Source organism: Cyanistes caeruleus, chromosome 21, assembly GCF_971803275.1.
Source record: "Cyanistes caeruleus chromosome 21, bCyaCae1.hap1.1, whole genome shotgun sequence".
Taxonomy (NCBI): domain Eukaryota; kingdom Metazoa; phylum Chordata; class Aves; order Passeriformes; family Paridae; genus Cyanistes; species Cyanistes caeruleus.
The window spans coordinates 1,802,411-1,823,056 of NC_141721.1; the positions used below are offsets into that span (position 1 = coordinate 1,802,411).

The 20,646-nt window shown below is 42.4% G+C and overlaps 1 long non-coding RNA gene across 2 annotated transcripts in view; it reads right to left on the bottom strand.

Moving 5' to 3' along the window:
- Positions 1 to 19,056, bottom strand: part of LOC111937639 (uncharacterized) — an 86,087-nt gene extending 67,031 nt beyond the window's left edge. The window contains exons 1-3 of one of the 2 annotated variants that reach the window (XR_015278343.1): positions 18,941 to 19,056; positions 10,368 to 10,436; positions 7,441 to 10,275 (exon numbers count right to left, since the gene is read on the bottom strand). This is a non-coding gene — a long non-coding RNA (uncharacterized LOC111937639). Of the gene's footprint in view, positions 1 to 7,440; positions 10,276 to 10,367; positions 10,437 to 18,940 lie in introns of those variants that run through there. The other variant, XR_002868692.2, reaches the window with a different exon arrangement.
- Positions 19,057 to 20,646: the final 1,590 nt, after the last annotated feature.

Sequence of the window (20,646 nt, forward strand, 5' to 3'; positions counted from 1 at the left end):
GCTGAGAATTGGTAGAGTACACTGACTGCAAGTCACTAATTACAGCAGCTTTGAAATCAGAAGCTTAAATCTGTGCTAAACAGCAACATGGTGCTTTGGGTCACAGTTTCAAGTGCAGAGAAGAAAAGTGCCAAACACACACAACACACCCAGGCACAGACAAGTCATTCCAAAAGGAAACCAGGGAACTGCAGGTGCAGCTGGATGCTTGTGAGCCATTACCCAGTGGGTGACTGAACTGCATATTTCATATGCACCATTACCTCTCTGCACCCCTCATGCCTATTTGTGCATTTGACTTCCCTGCCCATCTTTAAGAATCTGACCTTGGTACCTGAAAATACCAAACTTGCCTGAACTGCTGATCCTGATGTCTAGCAGGCATCAGGGTTTTAAGCAGGTGAAAGAGCTGTTTTATCTCATATTACTGACACACTGCCTGACATGAAATTGGTACTTTGCTGCTGATGACTTCTCATCTCCTGAATATTTCCCTGGGAAGTTTTGGCATGCAGCTGGTGAGCCGTGCAGCACAAGTGAGGGGAGAGGAGATGTATGTCTACCCTACAGGAAGGAAATGCAGATAAAAGGTTTTAAATGAGGTTGAAGCCTGTGATCTTGCCAAATCAGGAAAATGGAAGGCAATACAGGTGCCTGTGCTAAAGGGCTATCTTTTGCTGTCAAGCAGCCTGACATTTGCTCTGGTTTCAAATACTTATAATCTCTTGTGAAATACCCTTTGGATTTTGCTGTCAGCAGCTCTGGAGAGGGGTGGGGTGTGGGATGGGAGGGCAGGAGGAGGATGGAGGAGCACACAGAGCTGCCCAGGGTCTGACACCCAGCCCTCGAGGGAAAGCAGCACCCTGATTTTTTCACACTGATGAAAAAAAAATCCCCCAGCATGAAACAAGAACAGAGTACACTTGAAGAAAAATGTATTTAACTAGAGGAAAAGCTGCTTGGCAGCAAAAGATAGCCCTTTAGCACAGGCATCTGTATTACCTTCCATTTTCTTGATTTGGCAAGACTTTCACTTGCTACTTTAGGGCTCACATAGCTCTACCCCCTTAATAGATGTTTATTAGCAGCCAGCAAGCTGCATGCAAGGAGTAAAGGAGTTTTTCCCAGTGCAGGGCCAGCACAGCCCTTACTGCTAAATTTTCCTTGCCTGGGGCAGAGAAGGTAAGGTGACTTCCAAATCTGTCAGGTTTTAGTGCTCTAACTTCACAGTACTGGCATCCAGGCTCCCAGAAAATTATACTAATCCTGAAATATGTGTCTGATGTAACATCTAAACTAAAATGGTGGGGGGAAAGGGTTGGAGCTTAATTGTGCTGCTTCGTTTTTACTGCTAGTGGTCTGCAGTGCCTTCCAAGAAAGAGCAACAGAAGGGAACAGAACTTGAAGTAATTATGCTAAAGAATGGATATTAGTTGCAGAAAAGCTACACAGTTATTCATTGCTACTCCATAGTAGTTTTAAATGGTTGAATAAATGTAAGAACTGATGGATGAAATGATGGAGAAAAGATATTTCCACTTGGTATGGGAAAAAATCTCTGTCTAAAGCTGCAGTGATTTATTAATATATCTAATCAATAGCAATATGTCTGTATCAACTTTACATTTAATTTAAACTTTAAAGGCTCAATGTACTCATTAAATAATATAATAGATTTACATATTTTAATTATATTTTATGGATTTTATAGTCTTAGAAAAGCATAGCCAGTGAGTTAATATTTGCTGAGCACGACTGTGTCAAATACAGAGAAGGTATTTCAGGTCTTGTGCCAAGGACACATCAAGGTGATATCCTTTAGACCAAGCAAGACTCCTGCATACATTCAGCTGTGTTATGTGTCTTCTAACAGGGAAACTGAGTCCTGGGACAGGAGGAGTGGACTTGGCCCAGGCCTCAGAGCAGGCAGGAACAGAGCCAGGCTGAGGGCTCCCTCTGTCCACCTTCACCCAGACATCAGGCTGAAAGAATGATTTGACAGAAGGCTGGCGTGCCCAGAATTGCTTTCCCAACCACATCAGATCGATTTATAAAAGATCTTAATCTTCCTGCAAACCTTGCATCTCTCTTAAACAACCACAACTGTAACACCAACCATGACACGTCAAGTGCTGCCTTCCAGTTAAATGCAGCTCCCTCCAACCAAGGTCAACACCTACTGAATCACATCCTCCAGAGCTTCAGCAACCAAAGCAACTGCTGAAGGCATGAGTACACAAGATTTGAAATAAAAACTCAAGTGAAAACGTAGAGGAAAGGAGGTCAGCACTGCCAGCTCTCCTGACACCACTAAAGGGCTGGGATACCTCATGTCTCCTCTACAGCTTCTGCTATTTGGTCTTGTGAGCAGAAAAATAAATATTCTGGTTCTCATAGCTGTGAAGAAAAATACCTCAAAATTCCTACCTAATGCAGCCCAAGGAGGTTCTAATCTTAGTTGAAGCCTGCTGGTAGTACTGAGTTATAAAACACTGCTACAGCACATAACAACAAAAGAACAAGCAGTCACTTGTCTGTAATTTGTTGACTCCTAGCATCTGAAAGCCTTCTGTTGATTTAGTAGTCAATCCTCAATTGCTCTCCAGCTTTCTTTTCTCCTTGTATAAAAGCATTTTCTCGCATCTACACCAGAAATACATCAATAGAGCTCTGTAAGAGCCATAAAATCCACAGTCTGGGATGTTTTGCTGTTTTAAGATCACTTCACTGATTTAGGGAAATAATTAATTGCTCTCTCTTCCTTTCTACTTCTTTTCAAGCAAGACTGCCCTTCCCTGCTCTGTGACCTGCACCATCCTCCTGCCTTGGTTTACACTGTCCCTTCACAGCAGGTCCCACAGGAGCTGGCTTGACCTGGGGAAGGAAAAAACATCTACAGCTCTTGGAGAGCAAAATTTGGGTCATGAGTAGTTTGGCTTTTTCACTGTGGGACAGAAAGACCAGGCAGCCAAAGCATTTACCACCCCTGGAGGTGTCCAAGGCCAGGCTGGATGGAGCTCTGGGCCAGTGGAGTGTGTTGGCAGCAGGGCTGGAACAAGATGAGCTTTAAGGTCTCTTCCAACCCAACCTGTTCTGGGATTCTGTGATTGTGTGACCTGACTGACAGCTCAGGAGCCCTGGTGAACAGAGGGAAGCTCTCCCTCAGCACTCTTCCCATCTGGTTTTCCACTTACAAATTCAGGCTTTATTCAGAGCATTTACTGCTTCTTGCAAGACAGATCCTAGAAATTCCCTTGTTCAGCACAAAATCTGGATTTCCTCACTTGCCTTCATTTCCAGTGACCTCCATGTATTGTTTTGTATTGCATTTTTTCTTTACTGGGAACTTTTGAGACCTCTGTCATGCAAGTACGGGACAATTGTGGCTTGGCCTGGCACAGGGGCAGACAGAAACAGTGGTAAAAACACACACAGAATTTCTGCTTGCATCTGAGCCTCAGTGTCCGAAATTTGATCCAAATTCTGGTGCAGGCAGGTTCAGTGAGACCCTCAGTGTGTTATAAACAGCTCCTGCTGGTTTGGACTGGGTAGAATTCGTTCTCCTCACAGCAGCCAGTACAGAACCATGTGTTGGATTTCTGCTGGGAACAGGGATGATAACTCAGGGATGTTTTCATTTCCTCTGAGCAGTGTTTGTACAGAGCCAAGGCCTTTTCTGCTCCTCACCCCCCCAGTGAGGGGACACAGCCAGGACAGCTGACCCCAACTGACCACAGGACCATCCCAGACCATGTGCTGTCATGCTCAGAAATGCTGGTTTAGGAATAACAATTAGTGCTTTAATTCATCTCTGTTATCTGCTACCCTCTTGAACTCTGTCATGTAATAGTTTATTTTAATTTTTAAATAAATTGTACTTATTGGTCCTAATACCATTTCCCCTGAACATGCACACAGATGACATTGCTTCACTGATTCTCCCAAAAACACGGGTTTTAAATGAAATACAAAATAAAACTAAACCACAACAAGGGTAGGAATTCCCCACAAACAGTAAACCTGTGATGGCTGGAACAGATATTTATTATGAGATATTTCCTAGGGGGCACTTCCTTAGAGAGCAACACAAAACCTCTACACAGTGTTCCAGCAGCACCACTTTTCCATGGTTTCACCACAAGAGAAAACAGGAATCCCTTCTTTGGGACACATGAGCTAATGAAGGTCAGTCCCAGGGTCACAGCTGTAGCCACAGCCCAGACTGGGTCAGCCTTGACCTCTGAGCAAGCTCCTTCCTCTTCTGACTCCTCTCTTACCTTCATATCATAAACCAAATTTCATGATCTTCTCTGAATGCATCACATTCCCATTCCTACCCCTTGTCTCCAGGGTCTCATCCCCCTGCTCCCTTCAGCCTTGGCTCCAATTCCAGCTCTCCCTGGTGTTTCTGCATTTGCTCAGTAAACACACCATGTTCTGTGCAATATAAAACATGAGCATCTCATACACTGATAAAATTACTTCTGTGCTTACACAGCTACTTAATTCCATTTTGCCATTGATTTGTCATTTTAAAGTTAAATAATAAACATGGATTGCAGCCAGGATACTGAGTGCTGCTTTCTCCCCCTCTAGCTTTTGATTTATGCGTTTGTTTATTTACTGATAGATTTAAGTACTCCCTTTTGCATTTCACACATAATCTGGCAAATCCTGGGGATTTACTTTCACAATTGATTAGAAAAGTCAAAGTTTTACAGATAGGATTAAAATGGAAAATACCTAGGAGCCTTGATGGAATCTACTTATGACAAACAGTATCTCCAATAGGCTCTCCAGCCTTAAAATCTGTGTTGTGTGTTGCCAGGAACTGTGAAGATAAAACCATTTCCTGTTACAGGTATCATGTCAATTAAAGAAACACACTTGACTTGCTCATTTGTTCTGTCTGGGAGTGTCTTGTGGGCTTTTTATTCCGTCAGCACGTGGGAAAAGATTTTGCCATTTGCTGGTAGTTTTCTTCTCTTCAAGATTCTATCAGACAGGCTGGAAGGCAATGCTCAGGCAAGCAGTGCATTTCCAATACTGTCATTTCAGTAAATTTAAAAATTCTCAGACTGTTGACATGTGACATTTTGGGGTTTTTTTTCCTTTTCTGTTTTAGCTCCAAACCATGTATTACTTCTTCAGTGTTATTTACTTTTAAATCTGTGTTTAGGATATTACTAATGCTTTATGACAGGGAAAACTGCTTTTCAGCTTTTTGATTCTCAGTCAAATGGTGAGCCTGGCTTCCTTTTGATCCACTCTTACAACCAAAGCAACCCAAACCAAATCAGTTATTCACACACAGCTGACTCCACAGTGGAATAATTTTCCAGATCATGAAATTTCAGTGCAGAGTGATAAAAAGATTAGGCTGGTGTCAAAGAGTAGATTACGGGGCAGCCTGGAGAAAAGAATTAGATCTGCTGCTAATCGCATTCTCCTGGGGCTCAAGCCCTGCTGCTGCTGGGTGGTGAAACTCAATTCTGCTGCACAGAGCCATCAGTGCTTTGAACACATAACAGGGGCCTTGTTTTACTGTTCTTGGTGAATTTAATGCCAAAATGTGGGGAGGAAAGGAAAGAGATTGTGTGCTGGGTCAAGAAATTCCCCAGAGAGCAAGGCATCCCTATGCTGTTAGCTGACCACAGGGATTTGAGAAGGAAATGTTGGTATTTCCATCAATATTTCCATATTGATGGAGCCTGCCTGTTTCAGGAAGGTGGAGTAAGCAGACATGGTGGAAAAGCTCTGTTTGCATGTCCCAGTGCTGGAATGTCACATAAAGCCAGGAACAGACAATGCACAGGGATCCACACAAGGCATTGGAAAACACCCCAGTGAAGTGAAAATAACCATCCCCATTAAGTGGCAGCAGTCATTGCCTAATTGCTGTCCAGAGAGGTGCCCTAACTGAGGGCAGATGAAGTTTAGCACATCTTGGGCAGTAGATTATTGCTCAGTTATGAAGGGAAGAAATGGAAAATTGGAAATACGAGACTAAGGCATTTCACTCTGAAGCTGAAGGTGCTCATTTTAGCTAGACAAAGCCAGAGCAGGGCTGGGGATCCACTGAACTGAGGTGTCCTTCTCTCCTCATCCCTAAGGTCAGGGTCTTGCAGGGACTGGGCTGAAATGCCCCTGGTTTTGGATTTGTTTGCTTCCAAGTGGGGAAGGAGCAGGACCTGAGCCCTCCTGCTCCAGCTGGACATTTAACCCAGCCCAGGCTGAACCTCAGCCCTGCTCTGGCTCTGTTTGTTCTCTGGAGCCCAGAGTAGCTCAAAAGCACCTTCCTTCAGGCAGAATCATGACCCCTGAGCTCATTCTAAGTCCTCTGGCCCTAGTGAAGGCTCCATCTTTGTCAAAATAATGTAACTATTTTTTTATCTTTTCCCTAACCCAGCAATTCCTCTTTCTTTGGAAGAGCTTTGACCTTTACATGAAGATGCATGCCAAGAAAAATCCAGAGCTTGTTATCGAGACAATCTGTGGCATAGGCTGTGTGGTTATGTCCAGCACAGGTGATGAATCAGATCTATCATGTCTAGATACAAAGACCTTTTTTATCCTTGCAAACTCGGGGCTTTCCAAATCTTTAAGCCTGATCAGAGATAGAGCACTACAAGAGCTTACTTAAATCTCAGCAAGCAGAAAAGAGGGTGAGGGGGAGAGAGCTCACATAAAATAAAGACCACTTTTTAAAGATAAAACATATCTCCAGGTACAAGGAAAGCCTTTTAGAGAACAGAAGAGATCTTTGTCAGGAATACATCTCATTTAGTCCCATTGTTTCATGCTTTGCAGTAAGCCAGCCATTTATCTTGCCTTTTTTTGCACAGGTTTTGGGGTTTTTCTCCTCCATTCCTGATGCCAGTTTCCATTTCATTAGGAAAGGAATCACTGATGAAGTGTTAGTCCTGTCTCCCTGCAAGCAGGCCTCAAACACAGGCTGATCAGGAAAAAGAAAATAGAATCTTGTGACCTGAAACCTGACTGCTTTAACAAGTACAGTTTTATTTCTTCTGTGCTGTGTTATGGATGGCTGCTTAGTGTTTATGGCATGCAGACAAAGAACTCCATGTCAGAGTACCTATGGTTAGACACCTTCAACACATGTTGACATCCCAAAGGGAGCAATTTTCAAAGGGAAATGCAAAGGGCAGAAGAATTCCTAAATTTGCACACAATTTCCCCTGTGGGCTCTGTGAGCTGAGCCTTCCTGGTTCACAGCACATTACTGGGATGCTGTACCCATGTCCCTGAAAGCCTCAGAGGGATGTCTCATTTTCACACTTGGTGTACTGTACACACATTTCTTTGTGGAGATACATGCCCAGACAAGGAGACAATCACATTCCTGTAGCTTGAGTAGCTCTGTAATGAGGCATAATGTGCTGGCATGGGTTTTGCACAGAGAAGCTTCCAGAAAGGCCATGGCAGCTTGGGCCTGACCCTTGGATCAACAATGCTGCAGACCAGGGTATTTTCTGTGCAATGTGGCTGCACACTGAGCACACACATAGAGTCTACACCCAAACATCCTTCACCTGATGCTCCCTGAAAAGCCAAGTCCTGACCCACACAGCAGCTCATGTTGGCCACTTCAGGTGTTCCACAGTGAGAGAGCAAGAGAGGGGACATCACTTTCCTATTCCCAGCCTGATCTCAACCTCCACTCAGTCTGTGTTTGACACAAACTAAGCTGTTGCCAGAAATACCCATCTTGGAGCTTGAAAAATGTGTTTTTCCCAGGAACATCAGTCTAATAAAATACAGTTCTGCCTATGACCCCAGTCTCTTTCATATCCTCTGACAATACTCCTACATGACTATCATGATGCTACACAAGTCTTCACAGCTTCCAGCTATGTTTTTGTTAAATTCCAGTTAGATAGCCATGAAAGAAAACAAACACAGCATTTGCAGAACCCTGTCCCTCAGCTTTATAAGGTTAAGATTTATAAAGCACAGAGTTATTTTAAGCAGCTTCTAAGTGACTAATCTAATGTCTTCTCCATTTAGAGAACACACAGCATTTTGCAGGAATGTACAGGGTTGATTCACTTGTGAGATGTGCAGGAGTGGCATCTTCCACTCACATCACCAAAACACTCTGGGAATTGTTGTGCTGGGAGTTTGATCAAACTCCTGCACAGATACAATTCCCACAAGGGCTTCATATTTTGAAGATCCAGATTCACTACCCAGCAGCCTGATTTTCAGAAGAGCAAAAAAATCCAGCAGCCTTCTGAGTCTCCCTCCTCTGTTTTCTTCCCAAAACAATGCATGTGCATGACTTCTATTCATTCCTGCAGATATGGAATATGATGCCTAAATCCACTTTAGTAAATCTCTTACTTTAATGTTGCATTATTTCTCAGCACTCCCTATTTTCATCTTCCTACTGCTCCATGTTTTCTGTTCTTATTCTAGAATTTACAGGTCAGGGACTGTCCTTTTTCTTATTGTGATGGGGGGTTTTTCACCTCTGTATTTTCTATTCTTCTGCATTTGTATAATCCACAATGCAGAAAGCTTTTAGTAATGAGTTTGAATGTTTTCCATCACCTCTATATCTGTTTTCCCTGTTTATGCTGGAGCAAAAGAGGACACTGTGCATCAGCCCATTGATTAAGTAGGGAACTTTTCTGTGCAGTAATTATTGTTACCTAAGCTTATACCAAAGCCCAGCAAATCATTTTTATTTCAGTATGCTCTGCAACTCAGAGAAATAAGCCCTAGTCATAGTTAGACAGCATATGAATTGCTAGGAAAATCCCAGGTTGTGCACAGATCATTTATAACCTCGCCAGCCCAGTGTTTGCAGAGGGTTTTGCCCACTAAACATCTCATAAATCATTGACTTCCTTTAAAAAGATAACAATAATTTCAAAGAGGTAAGTGGGATTGGTCTGGATCATTATGTTCTCCCTCTAGGGCAGGGAGTTGAAAGTTTTAATTTTCTTTCATCAATCTAAGTCATCACCCAAGGCCAGAGTGTGATGTTTGACTTCCTCTGCTGGAAACACTAGTAAGAGAGATCTGAGCACCCTCCACAAAGGTTTTGAGTGATGCCAGTGCAGTTGTTCAGGAATTTGTGTCCAAAGATGACTGCCTGTGAGCAGAGCATTGTGACCCTGCACCAAGGCTGCTGTGGGACCAAAGCCTGAAGCCACCAGCAGCACACCCTGCTCTCTGTCTGCTTCTCATGGCTTTACAAATGAAGAGAAGGGAGCAGGAAAGTGCCACTTTCACAATCAGGACCTCCCAAACGAGTCTCTGTGTGCAGGCATCATACAGCACAGCCAGAATGATTTCAGCATGGGTTTGGTATCATTAAATTCGCTGCACGTGATGTGCAGAGTTGATTTGTGCAGGGAACGTGTCTGGGGTTTCAACACATCTGGCAACCCAAGCTATCCCCTCAAACTAGCTCACTGACATTCAGGAGCTGGAATAATCATTCTAAATCTTTCCAATCTAGGCAGACAAAGAAAATATAGCCCCATAAACTCAGTTCTGTGCAGTTCTGCAGGCAGGAGGTTCCTCCTCCAGTGCAGCCACCAAAGCTCCCTCCACACCACACATCTGGTGTGTAGCTGAGGAGGATGGGGAACCAGGAAAAAGACAGTTAAATACTGCAGAAGGTGAATTCCCACCAAACAGAAACATTTCACTCCAGTGCTGATGCCTTTTTTTCTCAGAGACAAATCTCAGCCAGAAGCCTTAATAAGACTAGGTGAGAAATGGTGACTATGAAATGAAGGCTCGTGGAATCTCACCTGAATTTCATGGCAGGGGCTCTGATGTGCCACCATTCCAGCCATACCAGACATAACAGAAACAAGGGCAGCCCTGAGCTAAGCATTTTTCTTCCAATTAATCTAGTGGGTTTGCTTTTTGCAAAAACTGCACATCCCTGTAATATTTTCCCCAAACATGCTAATCATATAAAATAATTAGCTGAATACTTTAGATAACAAATTTTAAGTACGTGCAGTGAGTCTTTCTGACTTTCTATTGTAGTCAATGTGTTTTTAGCCAGTTGTAATAATTTCCTGGTGTACTATGAAGAACACAGGAACTTTCTAATAGGAACTCTGCAGAAAATGAGATACTGAGTGTCCCCTATAGTCCATAACCTTATGTCACAAATACAACAGAGACAAGAAGAAGGCAGTAAACAGGGGAAGAAATCTATTATAGAGCCAGCAAAGGCCCTTGCTTGATGATGGCTTAGCTGGAGTCCCCAAATGCTCTAGAGGAATTCTAGCAGGAAAAAGTTCACAGTCACACACATGGGGTGCCCCAAGCCTGGAGTTTTAGAGCAAAACTGTCAGAAAGAGGTTCAGCACACTCACACATGGGATGTTCCAGGCCAGGAGTACATCAGTTTTGCACCTCCTTGTGTTGTGTTTCACACCTGTAACCTGGAAAAGAAGATGCCACGTTCATATACCAAAGGCCAGAGCAATTCAGAGCACACAACATTAAAAACCTCTTCAGTAACAATTTGACTTCCTGCCAACAGCCTGTTGCTGGCACACTGCACCAGCTGTGCCAAGAACCACTTCTGCAGGCAAAAGGAAAATTGGCACCCAGTTCATTTCTTTCTTAATCCTTCTAGTGCCACTGCCAACAAAGACAGTCCTGGGTTTAGTTCCAGATTTAGTGAGGCCTTCCAAACAATTTATTTCCTGTGTGCCACAGAAGGCAACTGGAGTGACAGACCACAGGTGAGTGCAAGAATGAGCAAATCACTCAGGTCCCAAGCCCCTTTTCCAGGCTCCAAGCAAGATCCATGTGTTCTGCATCCTTGGACTCACTGACTATGTGAGAATGCCAAGACAGATGTGACAAAAGGAGACTTGAGCCCTGCAGAACAACAACCACACAGCAGCTACTTGCAGGGATGCAGGACTTAGAGGAGGGACCAAACTGCAATGGTCTAACCTTTCCCAGCTCCTGCTTAATTAAAATTCTCAGCACTCTATTTCGGATACAGAGTTCAGTTATGGTTCAATAGGAGTATCACAGACTTTATTTAAATAAAATGTATTTCAATAAAAGGAAATTCAATCTACAGAAGAGATTTTAAAAGGTACGGATTTATTTCTTAGAGCTGGTGTTTCTACCTTTATAAACTGATGATCTTCCCTCTTTAAAATAAAACACCAAACTATAATGTTTTAAAAGGAGTATATTCTATTTAGCTGCTTACCTAGATTTCCTTGTAAATTAAACTGAAGCCCTCAGCAATACTTTTCTTCCTTTTGTTCTTTCCTCTCTAATTATACCATGGCACTAATTATCTTATAGGTAAAAACAGTCTATAGATTGCTGCTGCTTCAAAAACTTAACTGCTGCTCCTCCTGCTCTCTCATAACTTATGAATATTTTCATTCAATAAAAAAAAGATTCCAAAAATCCAAACCCAACCGAAATGCAACAAAGAAAGCAAAATTCTGCTCAAGTCTTCTCCTTCTCTAGAAGTTATCTGCCTCCCTGGTTCTCAGCTGCTTGCTATCCCTACTGATCCCCAAAATTTGATTGACACTTACCTTTGAACTGTAGCACCTCTCTGGGCTGTGAATGGTACCTGTGCTCTAAAAAGCATCACTGTTTCCTGATCCCTGATTCCCATTTTCATGACTTTTAGGATCTTTTCCTGTGGCCTTTTTATGTGGCTGAGTTGTCTACCTCTAGTGTAATCCCATCTGGAGTAATTTAACAGCAGCTGTCAATACTGTAACCATGAATTTTTTCATCTGGGAAAAGTCATTGTAAAATTGGATCATCATAGAGTGCATTCCAGAGAAAACACCCATTGGATGGCTTTGAGTGTAAGCTCAATAAGTGTTTTTAAGTTTAAATCATGTAACCTATGCTCACCCCACAAAATCTACTATATTAAGACCCTCTAAAGAGAGACAAAAAGGGATCTAAACACATTTTTCAGCTCACCAGCTCACCATGGAGTCAACTTAAAGCATTGATTACAGAACCCTTGCTATCCTATCTACACCCATAAGTAGCTAAATAAGACATAAAATATTCTGATCAGAGTTTTTAACTCAGTACTTTTTTATGGATGTTTTAACAAGAAAATACAACAACATTATGCATATAAAGCAGTCTGCACAAGGCCTTAATTCTGCACAGGCCCATCAAAAGTACCCCTCATTTATTTTGCATGTGTCAGTGATTCGTGTGACCTTTAAACTGTTATTAAGCAAGAAAATTAAATATCCAGCAAAAAGCTTTGAAAGAACAATTCATTAGAAAGCTCAGTTTGTGCAGCACATTGCACCATCACACACCTCTAATGGGAAACTGCTGACATCTGGTGATGCCAGTGCTGAGCATTCCCATCCCAGAGCCACAACATCATCTCCCCAGCACGCCCCAGAGCTCTCTCCCCTCCAAGGCACTCAGATGTTTGTGTGTCAGCCACAAGGTTTCCTCTGCCCTGCTGATAACCTCCTCAGGGACCATTCTCTCACAGAGGCACAACAGAATAGCCCTGTGTTTTTTCCAGTTTCAATTAAAATGTTTGAGTGTTTCTTTTTGATTTCTGCTTTCAAGGACAAAGTTGTCCCTTCACTCAAAGCCAGTGACCTCTTCCACCACCCCTCACATGGCTGGGAGTGTTCCTGCCTCCCTTTGTCACATGCCCATGCTAGGGAGTCACCACCCAGGGCAAGAGAGGCAGAGCCTAGAGCACAGGACTGCTTTGTGGGCAGCCAGATTATTTTTGTTCTGTTTTATCTCGCTTTGGTTCTAAAAACCCTTGCCTAGAGCAGAAGGCCTGGAGTCAGCACCTCTGGGAAGAGCCACCAGCACACAGGGATCTCCTCCAAGAGCCAGAGCACAGGCAGGTTTCACACTTGGAACATCCAGAACAGGACTGTCTTCCCTTGTCCAACAGTGACCCCTTTGTGACATTGCTCAGTAATGAGCACAGGCTTTGGGGGGAGGAGGATTGTAATCATTAAATTGTAAATCCCTTTAAATGCAAAGATCAAAGGGAAAGTTTCAATCCTATGACACGTAATTAAAAATGCAGACGTGAATGGCTTTGATTCATGAATGCTTATGTACTTTTAAATTGTTGCCAGGGAGATCAGGGCATGAGAAAATTAAAAACCATTACGCTTCAAAAGGATAAATGATTTTCACAGCTTTCTAACATTATTTCCTGTTGCGCAGATTTTTGTGTGTTTTAACATTTTCCCCGCCCTGCCTGGGCAGATTAGTTCTGAAAAATGTTTTCCAGAAAATGTTCAGAATTCAATGAGATTAAAAGGAGATTAGTGAATTTGTTGGTTGGAGAACTCCCATTCGTACCTAATGGCAAACACCCAGGGCAGTTCAAGAGGAACCCCACCACACATGTTTTACCCTTATTCCTGCATTCTAGTTTAAAAAGCTGTGACCTTTAAATTCATTATTCTTTTTCTAATTGAGCTGGTGCAATACAATATGGTACGGGCCATAAGCCAAATCTCCCTGAAGTTAAAGGAAATATTCCCAGGACTATAGTGATTTCAATCTGTTTGTTTAACATTTCTCACTTGTAAAAGTCAAAGCACTTAACTGAAAGGAAAAGGCTGCTTCCTATTTCACAACTAAAAATTGAGATATACAAAGTGGACATGATTCTCAGCCATCTCACCATGGATGCCAGAGTAAGTGTAAAGCCAGCAAGCTACAACAAATATTTCCTCTTCTGATCCATGGTGCCTCAGATTTGCCCAGCTTCAACATGTCCCTTTGACACTAGCAACTGGCACCTCATATATCCTTTGAAGTGCTTTAAAATCACCCCAATGATACCAGACACAAATAATTAATTTCTCAGACAGAAAAGTATTGCTGAAATGTACCTGGGAGTTGGTTGCAGTGAACTCATGGACAGTTCCATGAAAATGCATGTGAAAACAATCCCAAACTCCTTGGGGCTGAACTTACATTGCTTTTTAGCCGCAGTCAGCATGGTGGCTGAGGATGATCAGGTGAAATTCTGAAAGCTGTGCTGTACACAGCTGGACATGAGTTTTCCCCCTCCTCTCCCTGTGTAGCTGGTAGAATACAGGATGATTTATCTCATCTCCTAGAACCTGCATCTCCAGATGTCTCCATACCATGTAAGTGATTTTGGTGTACAATTGCACAGGATGAATCCCACTACCCAAAATGTGTACATGTGGGACAAAGGACTAGACCCAGCCCCAGAGACACTGCAGCTCTAAATACACAGTTATCCCATTGTGTTCTCATGCTTTTGAATTCTGGGACTCCACTTCCAATAAAATAAGGTTCAGCTGAAATACATCTGCATGAGGCTGACTTGCTCCTCACTCTGGCATTGTTCAGCTCCCAGTCAAGTCAACCTTCACAAAATTTCCCCTAAGGGGAAAAAGCTAGAGACAAGTAGCAGCAGACTTACAGAGCACTGAACAGTTCAGCAGGTATCTGATGGTGAAAGGAAAAACCTTTTGTATTTACTTCTGAACATCTGAGTCAGACATTGTTTCTGAGACTGGGCTGTCTCCACAGTGGCAGCCAGCTGAGATTCTGCCTAAGTGGCCATCCCAAAAATGCACTGGTACTTTGTTATCCACAGAGATAGATCCAGGAAGCCAATGCCCTACAATAAGACATCTCCCTTTTTTAAATTCATCATATCTAATGTCTGAATAGCAAAGAGGAAGGCAAGAATTCATCCTTTTTCTTCAGTTGGCATTTGTTCAAGAAATGTTATTATTGTTCTTTTTTTTGCCATTATTGGATCAATAATGTTGCAACATAATTCTCATTCTTCAGATTTCAGTCCAAAGCAGATTTTCTAGTCTCAGTTTCTTTGTCACACAGACCATAACTCTTAATCCATTTACTGCAAGGCTTAGATCAGTAACTTGCATTTGACTAAGACAAAAGTATCTGGTACTGACTTGAGAACTGTAAGAAATGACAATGAATTTGGCATTCAAACATTCAGGCTGATTCAGGGGCTGGTGGTGTAACTTTCTTGCTCAATTCATGTTCATTCTGGTCCCAGTAATGATCACCTTTGACACAGGGACATCACAAGGCCAAACTCCCTGCAAGTCTTAGGAGAAGGAAAAGAACAAAACTAATGAATTCAAATAGTGTTTTCAATTAATAAATTGCATAAACTCCTGGACTCTTTGCAGCAGCAGTAAATGTGCTAAATTTACTTTGTAGGATAAAGATTACCACAGTTCCTGACAATCACCCAGTTAATCAGTACACTGAGGAAGAAATGATTTTCAAATGGGTAGATAGCCAGATGGCAAGTGTTCTCTTTTTAAAAAGAGACTGCTGCATATTTGAAGCAATTCCCTTCCTTAAAGCTCTCAGCCTCACCAGGGCTGGGTCCATTATGAAGGGGAAGATGAAGAGGAAATCCTCATCCAGAGATCAAAGAGCTGACAACTGCCTTTTCTGCCCTTTGGAAATTATGTGAGAGTTGAGAATATCTCTTCTCACCTACTAGAGTGGTTGGCAACTGAGTGCTGACTATGTCACAAAAGACTCCCAATCCACTCCTCTGTGCACTTTTCAAAAGAAATCAGCGTTCTCCATGTTCTGCAGGTCTCCTTTACTGAACAGCCACTTAGCAATATCCTTCCTCTGCTCAGCTTGTCCTTGAGTTGGAGTGGCTGCTTTATACCAGGGTAGAGAATGTGTTAGAGACAAGTTTTTCACAAAGTCTGAGCTCACACAAGTACAGCTGTACTGAAACTCAAGAGATTGCACTCATCCTCTTCACAGAGCCTGCATCACTGGCTGCCCAATGACCTCAGCTCCAGCATTGCAGGGGCAGTGATGGGAATTATCACACAGTGAAATTGTTCTTGTGTGTCAAACACAAAAAAAAAGCGAGGGATGAGCAGCGCTGGAGAACAGTGAAGCATGATTACTAATAGCTTGCATGATTATTCCCAAACACATGCAGTCTCATAATATTGCCTTCATTTGGCATAACACTGCCTGAAAACACCAAGAGGAAAACACTGTTTTGCTCTAGTGTTTTATTGATAACTAGAACGGGAGATACAAACAGAATATCTGCATTGCCCCGGCAGACAAACAAAACCCCAAGTCCCACAGGTAATTACCATCTCCTAATTGGGTTTGAAAACAGGAGATTTGAGTCTGAATGCATGGAGTTTGCACCAAAATGAACAATTACTTGTCTGAGGGATTCAGTGGTTTCAAAACACAACAGGAAGAGACTGAAAGTGAGGCTGAATTGAGGCTTTAACTGTGAGTTTGCTGATAGCCAGCACAGACCTTCACTAACGAGCTGCTGCTTTCACTAGCAGGAGTCAGAATTCACACTCACCCCCATTGTCATTTTTATCTGCCACTCTAGGCTCATTACATCGCTTTAACTAATGGCAATTAATATGAAAATTAAAATTGATAGCAAAATTAAGCACTTGGAAGGCAGTCAGTGTTCCTGCATGCTTAATTATTGTTGTAACACCGCCCCTGGCACAAGCAGCCCGGGCCAGTCCTGCTGCAGCCCCAGCCCCCTCTGCCCTGGCTGGGAGATGATGCTCCCCCTTCTCCCGTGGGTTCACTCATCACATTTCTGTCTGGCAGCCACATTTGAGAACTTTCCAGGTGCTGTGACAAAGTGGTCCCCCTGTTTTGCTATTGAAGCATGCAAAGATTTTAGAGCATGGCTTAGAGTTCAGAGATAAAGAACAGGCACGAGCTGGCTCAACACCAACACTGAGCTCCTCAAAAAGTCAGGCTTGTTGCCAGCAGACAAAATCCTACACCTGACACAAGAGGAAAGGAAAACTGCTAGACCTGTCCATGACCTGAAGGTTTCATTTCAAAATATCTACTTTGCCAACCCAAGTGCTTAATTATTCAGAGTTTGTATAATGCTTTGAAGGCACAAGCTGTATCCCAGAGTTTTAAAATCATTATAAACCAGGTTCTAACATCTTCCAGCCTTCATTCTGCAACACTTTAAGTGTTATTTGCACCAGTATTACTGTGACAACAGCCTCTCACCGTCAGCAATGTCCAAACTTTCCACCCATGACATGCAGCTTAAAACTCATCTAGTCTGAAATGGGCTGGCAGAATTAGAATGATCCTCTAGATTTTCCATTACCAAGGCACCAGGCACATTTTGCAGACATCCTTTCAGCAAGGGACTATGTCACACTTTACTGATACAATAATCAACATAAATCTGCAAAGCACTTCTGCTGACATTGTTGATAGGGAACAAAACAGGGTTTTAAACACACTCAACCCTCATTCCCCCAGTGCAGCTTATCTGGAGCTGCTTGGCAGAGAGGATGTTGTGATTTTATGCTGGTGTGCCCAATTCTGTATTGACACCTGCTGTGTATGAGTGGAGCTGTAAGTGCATTGTGCCCAAGAGTTTATCCTCACCAGGCACTGACTAGGCTGTAACTACCCCCACCATACACTTACAAATGGCTCCAAGCAGCGAAATAACATCTGTATTGATCTAAAGAACATTTTATTGATTAAAGACTTCAGAAGAAACCATGTGAAATGCAGGCCCATTATTTAACAATGTCTTTCCAGTACCTGTGTTGGAAATATAGGAACACGAAGCTGTTAAATTTTTGATCAAATAGCTCCCACTGAGATTGCTGCAATGATGCAAAGTCAAATAGCTAAGCTGTGGGGCTCCCCACCCCTCATTCTAGCCTCTCCTATAGGGGAAAGGAAAAATCTACAGGTTAAAAATTGTTTCTGGATATTGCCAGTGAAAGAATAAGGCAGGTTGAAAGGGCATGTCCACACTGTCTGCAGCACACAGGTCTGGGGCAGGAGACTGGAGTGATTGAGTAACACTTTGGGAAGGACAGCTTGTACACATCTCCCCTTGCCTGCACTTTAACAGCGTGGTTAATGTCAAATTAAAAAGCTATTGTGGCATGTAGAAGGGTCATCCATCTTCAAGGCTTTGCACTTTATCTTGCAGGTAGAGGAGGGGGATTTGGAAGAGAGCCCTAGCAATGGATGGCACCTGAGGAACAATTAGGAATTTAAAGAAGCCCCATGGGCAAACAGAGACAGGTGTTTCCAGGTAGAGCAGGGAGAACGAGAAACTTGGCTGCAGGCACAGGGGATCAGCACAGAGCTGCCTTTTAATTTACAGCCTTTTAGTTCACACCTTACACTCCTCTCTTTCCTACTGAAGAGCAAGAAAACACTCTGACAGGAAATAGGAAATGTAAATAAAACACAACAGCCTCTGGGGAAATCCAAATTCAAAGGCTTTCAGACTCAATCTCCCCACAGGTCTGATCTCCCCAAGATTGTGGGGCCTGCTCTTGTATGAGAAATCCAGTATTAATTGTTTTATCATTGATGTGCTGTAAGGGGAAAGATACCACATGAAGGTGATGAAAATATCAGGAAACTGGATGAAAGCAATGTTTGGGAGACAGAAAGGAAAGAATTTAGTATGATTCAGGATTCTAACATTGTTCAATGAGGTTTCAGCAAATACATTCCAGATACATTTGGGGTATTTACAGTTATGTTTACTGTAAGCAGAGGAAAACCTAGTGAATTTGATATCAGGGGAAAGCTAATGTAGATTTTTTTTATGTGTATCAGTTGGGAGAGAAACCCAGTCACCATATAAGAAAGTGAGAAATGAAAACCTTGGCAAAAATGGTAAAGTCAGCTCAATAAAAATGCTTCCCCTCTTTACATGTTCACATCTATTTAGCCTTTCTTGCACACACACTCCCCACTTTTGCTTTGCTTAAGCAACCACATTAAACACTTTTTTAAAATTATCCTTTTTCACCAACTCTTTGAGAGTTACATCATTTAATTTTTTGATATACTTTCATATTAATATTTTCAAGAAGTAAAAAAAAATCATAAGAATTACCTCCCAGAAGCACTAGAGGACTCAGAGAGGACATCAGAATCTTCTGGTGACATGCAGCCTCTGAGGAAATGTCTGGGACTAGCAGTGAAAATGCAAGAAACCTGGAGAGATTCCCCTCAATGTAGCACAGCTGAGTTACATTTAGAGCCTGGCAGGCAACAGCCCACACCTGGGGATGTTCAGACAAATTAGTGGTGGAGGGAAATGCAAATTGTGTGTTCAGAGCATTTACAGACCAAACTGATCCTTTCTTGCTCCTGGAAGGAGACTTTTTTAGTTAGCTACAGTTCATTAACTGCTACCATCGAGTGGTTCTTATTTTAATTCCTTTGATCTAATTCAGACAGGGATTTTTTTTTTTTTCTTTGTCAGCATTTGGTCAATGTAAGTTTTGGCTTAGTTAATGAAATAAATAGCTAATTTACATTAATGGCTATTACTGGACACCTAGAAACATTCAGGCAGTCCAATCACTCAATAGTTATTTTTCACTTGAAAGGTCAAAACCTCTGAACCCAACTTAGATCAGTGGAGCCGTGAGTCAAATGTAATAAATTGAAGACTTCTACTAAATAAAGAGAAATTAGCTGCATGAAACCTCACAGTTCTTGTAATCTTTAGTATCTCCTGATGCTTCCTTGTGATTGAAAGGCAGCTTTGAAAAGGTCACATTAGAAAACATAGAGCATGTTGTACTCTTAGTTCTCTTGACTCTGAAAGGTTCAGGCTAACACAGGGAAACAAACACATGGGAAAACTCTGGGAATCCTTGGGCAGACTTCTTGTTCTCCCACTGTTCATCCCTGGAGGATCACAGTTACACATCTGTTACTTCATACAGAAGTATTCCAACTTACAAAGCTGGAATAAGCAAAACCTGGGTCATTGCAAAGGATGGAAACCCCAGCATTTCCATTCCAGTTCTGTGGCACAAGCCTGACACTGATTTGGTTCACTGTCCTCTAACAGAGGCTCTGAAAGAGCAACAATCTGCCCTTTGGAAGTTTTTCCTGACAAGATCTCAGATCTTGGCACCAGGCACAATTCCAGCATGAGGGATCATGCTGCAGGGTAGAGCCTTCTACCACATGCTGATACAGCCACAAGAAAGAAAAATATCAGAGTACAAATAGTCTTTGGAGTCCAAATTTTTAGGGGGAGAGTTTATTTAAAAAGCCAAAAATGCTTCCAGCTAAATTCTTGTTGGTTTATATATAAACTGGGGAAGTGAAATAACAGGCCAACTGCACTTAGCTGAAGTAGCAGGCCTAAGCTATGATTTTATAAGGCCTTCCTTTTATAAAATCTCTACCTGTATGCAACAAAATACTTCTACAGCTGTGTAACCCTACGTGTACTGGCAGCTGTTCTGACTGAATCACATTTGTAACCTGTTCCTGCCCGAAATACTTGGCAAGGCACAAGGCCAGGCACAACCAAATTATCATTTCACTGTCTAAAAACACCAGCTTGAATCAACCAGCACTGCTCCATCTGAGCCCATGAACTGATGTAAGAACCTGACTTCTCCTCTCTTAATCTCAGTGCTCTTGTTTGCCCCCAGAAGAGCTTGTATCTGGGACTCAGACTCCCACCTCAAAGTATCAATGAAGAGTTTTTAAACCACCAGGCACTGAAAGTTGAAAAACTGTTTCTCCCTCAGGTTTCCATGGTTACCGTATCTCCAAAGTGTAATTCAAGTCGCT